We start from the raw sequence: 4,029 nt of genomic DNA, 5'->3' as shown, positions 1-4,029 counted from the left end.
ACGTCCCCCCACACAAGGCTTTCCCCCCCGTGCGGGTTTTTTTTTTTTTTTTCCCTGGGCCGTGCCCCCCGCGTCCCCTGCCCTCCAGTCTCGCGCCCCCGCTCCCCTGCTCCACCCCTCCCCTAACCCCTTTGCTTCTGGACCCCCAGCTCCGCACGGGCCACAGGCAGCCTGGGGAGCTTCACCCCGAGCCGTTCCTTTCCCCCCTGGGCAGCAGCGGTTCTGCCGCTGCTACAGGCAGGCGCTTTCTGGACGGGCGAGGGGCTGGGACGACCGGAGGCTGCCGCACGCTCCGGTCCGAGCGAGACGCTGTTCCCGGGGGACCTGGCGCAGGGAAAGGCGAGGGACTTTCTGCACTGCCCCTGGCCGGAGCCGAGCGGGAGGGGCTGCCCCGAGCCGGGCGGGTTGGCGCTTCTCTGGGTCGTTGCCGGCGGTGGGGGTACCCGGAGCCGCGGGGGGTCTCGGCAGGGCTTCCGGGTATGTCGGCGGCGAGGGGAACGGTGTCCCCGCAGGCTCAGAAAGCATGGATTGCTGCACGGGGCTTCCGGTCGGCCATGTTCGTTCCTCGGGGCATGCCGGGAGGTGTAGTTTATATGGACGTGGATGCCTGGAAGTCGTATTGCTCTCGGGCGCTTTTGGTGCACCGTAGTCGTTGCTACCGCCGCGGCCCCTGCGGCACGAGGTGCAGTTTTGTTGTAGGTTTTCTGTGGTTTTCTGTGGGCTTCCAGCTATGGCTACTCCCCAAGAAGCGGCGCGCCTCCAGACTCTCGGTGCTGCCACCCGGGATCTGCGCAGGCGCGGTGCAGCCCACATGATCCACGCTGCCAGTAACGGCAATGTGATACTGCGGTGCCTGTGGAGTCATGCCGCTGCGATTGTTGCTGCCTGCCGGTACAGGAAACGCCGCTTCCACCCCGTGGGCGCGCTGTCGGCAGGTGCTTGGCGCGCAAAACGCAGACGGCAGCGCTGCCGCCGCCCCTGGGCAAGCGCTGCGCGCTGGGTGCTCGCTGCTGCCGCCGACGTCACCGCCTTCGCTGTTACCACAGCGTGGTGGCGTGCCGGGCGCGATTGGCGGTGGTGGGTGAGGGCCAGGAGCACCAGGGAGGCGAGCGAGCTCCTTTGAGTGTGCAGGGGTGTCTCCTGCCTGCTGGCTGCCCGGGGGTGGTGGGACAGGAAGCTTCAACCTGCCCGCTGCGGCAGGCTCTTGGTGTGCTGGAGGCGAGCTGGGCCAGGGCAGCCCCAGGGAGTTACCTAAAAGCTGATCGAAGGGAAGAGAGGAAGAAGGCGGATATCCCCTAGGCGGGGAGGCGGGGCGCCTCCCCGACTCGCCAGAGCTCCCCCTGAGCCTCTCTTGGCCCTGCTCACCCCATGCAGCTGCCCCCTGCTCCAGCACCTCCCCTGAAGCCTGTCCCATAGCACGAGATTGCCCCCAAGCCCTGTTGTGAAGACCACAAGCTGGCTCTCAAGTGGGCTGGATTCTCTCTTAACGCGGGTGCCGTTACCAGCAGCGCGGGGAAGGAGCAGCGTCTCCAGAAGCCCCTGAAGAAGGAAGGGCTTCGGCCAGGGGCGACCTATGGTAATAACGGTCACCGCTTCTTCTTTCCCTGTCCCAGAGGCCGCGCTGAGGACGCGGTTGTCCATTCCTCCCGTGGGGATGCTGCTGACAGCACCTGCCTCAGGCTTGCGTGGGTTGTCTCTGCCTGACCTCACTCTCCTCGTGGTGTGGGGGCGAAAAGGGACAGGAGGAGCGCTTACTGGCTGCGGACAGGAGCTGCCGCGGCTGAAGCCAGAGAAGCTGGAGAAAGGTAAAGAAGAAGAAACGGAAGGCCATCTGGCTGACCGCTGCCTCCCGCTGCAGGCAAGAGAGAGCCTGCCTCTCCGGGTGGGAAGGGATCTCTCTTTGTAATGCACCACAGGCCAGACCACCAGTGTGCACCACAGGGCCTGTAGGCATAACCCAAAGCGTGGTACAGCCGTGTAGTGCGCGAGCAAGCGAGGCTACGTGTCTAGGAAACCTTGTCTCGTAAGAGCTGTAAGACATCCACGTATTCTCTTAGGTGGACAGCCGAGTGACTGGAGTTACAGAAGAGGAAGGGAGGAGAGAAGGAGGAAGAAGCATCTGAACTGGCCAGTTCTCCCAGCAGCACTGAGAGCGAGAGCTGTGGTGAGTCCCGGGCCCTCAGGGACCTGTCACCCCTCGTCTGTGCCCTGGTCCCTCCCTGCCCCTTCCCTGGCCCTCTCTCTTTTGCATGCTGCTGTGATTTTTCTTTTTTTGTTCTTCCCTGTACCTGTTCTCTTTTCACTGTTCTTCTGTCCTGCTCCCTTCTCCTCTCTCCCTTCATCCATCTTGTTCTACCACCCCCTGCTTTTTTTCTCTCTCTGTGCCTTTGGCCTGCTCCTTCTCCTTCCTTTTGTTATCCTCTGTCTCTGTCCTGCAGCCCATTGTTGTTTTTCCCTTTTCCATCTTTTTATCCTGATCTGAATCCATCTCTTTTTCTGTCCTGTTCTCTGATGTTCTTTTCCTCTTTGCACCTGTACATGCCGCTCTGTGTCCCTGCCTCCCTGTGTCTGTCCTCCCTCCCTTCTTCCCTTCCTCTCTCTATCCCCTTGTCTTGCTCACTGTTGCTGTTTTTTTTCTATTCTGTATCTCACTGTCCCTGTTCTCCTTCCTGTTCATCTCTTACTCTTTCTGACCCTTTGTGCTGCTCCCTGTCCCTATTTTTTTATTGCTTCCCCTCTCTGTTCCTGTTTGTTCTCGTGGTCCACCTCTCTTATTCTTTCTGTTGCTCTCGTATGTTCTCCATCTCAGTGTCCTGTTTCCTGTCCCTCTCTCTCTTGCAGTATCCCGCTTTCTGGCTCCCTGTCCCTCACCTGTTTTCTAGATCGCTCTGTCCTTCCTCCAGTCTTTCCTTGTCCCTCTGGCCTGCTACCCGTCGCTGGTTCGTTCTTTCATGATCTCTCTGCCTTGCTGCTGTCACTCTCCTCCTCTCTCTGTCTCTAATGTTTCTTTCACCATCTCTTCCCTGCTCCCTGCTCCTTTTCTCTTTTCTTTCTGTCCTCCATCTTCCCTGTAACTCTTTGTCTGTATATCTCCATACCACCTGTTCTCCCATTGTTTCTCACTATACCCCCCCGGCCCAGCTTGCTGTCCCATTATTCCCCTCTGTTCTGCTCCCTTTTTTCTCATCCTGCAGCCCAGCGATGGTTTTTCTTTCTCCCTCTCTTTGTCCCGATCTCTCTCTCTCTCTTTCTCTTCAATCCCTCTGGCTTGTTCCCTGTGTTTTTGTCTCCCTCCCTCCCTCCCTTATTCCTCTCATTTGATTTCTCTCTTGATCTGTCTGTTTGGCTACTTGCTCATCATTTTCTCTCTCTTTCCCTCTGTCCTGCTCCCTGACCCTGTTTTTCTTCTGCCATGTCCTTGCAGGCTCCTCATCCCCTTTTTTATTGACTTATCCATCTCCCTGTCCTTTTCCCTGTACCTTTCTTTCTCTGCTCCTCACTCCTCCCTCATTTTATTTTACCTCTTTCTGTTCTTCTGTCCTGCTCCCTATCGCTATATTTTCGTTTTCTGTGTCTGCTGCTCCAGAAACAACTGCCAGCTTGTCCCAGGGGAAGGATGAGGGTACAGGCAGCGAACCCCATAGCAGACTCACTCCTGGGACTTCTATGCATTAATGAATAAGCACTTGCTGTCTCCTTTGCACTCATGGCTGTGCTTGTACTCCTTTGTACTTGGTGAGTGGCTGTCAGAGAGTCCAAGGGAGCAGGTTACACGGTGGGTGTCAGGGGCCATGGCTGCAGCTGTGGGCTGGGGCTGGAGGAGCCCCAGGGGGGCCAGTGAGGCTGATGGTGATGGCCCCTCTGTGTAAAAGGGCTGCAGCCCCAGAGGATGGTGCTGCTGAGGCATGCCTGCTGGAGAATGCTGACGAGTTGCAAGGATGTTTCCAACCCACCGGTGCAACAGGCTGAAGTCAGTTGGAGTCAGGCCCCATCAGGGCAGGTCCCAGGGATTTTCTGAGAGCTGGTGGA

At 58.3% G+C, this 4,029-nt stretch overlaps 1 long non-coding RNA gene across 1 annotated transcript; it reads left to right on the top strand.

Annotated features, from left to right (window-relative positions):
- The first annotated feature begins 832 nt into the window (after positions 1-832).
- LOC309602501 lies at positions 833-2,124 on the top strand. The gene is made up of 3 exons (XR_014230670.1): positions 833-891; positions 1,614-1,805; positions 2,058-2,124. It is a non-coding gene; the product is annotated as an uncharacterized lncRNA (long non-coding RNA).
- Positions 2,125-4,029: the final 1,905 nt, after the last annotated feature.

This window comes from Platalea leucorodia (genome assembly GCF_965183815.1).
Source record: "Platalea leucorodia genome assembly, chromosome: Z".
NCBI classification, from domain to species: Eukaryota; Metazoa; Chordata; class Aves; order Pelecaniformes; family Threskiornithidae; genus Platalea; species Platalea leucorodia.
This window is presented reverse-complemented; position numbering and strand designations above follow the sequence as displayed.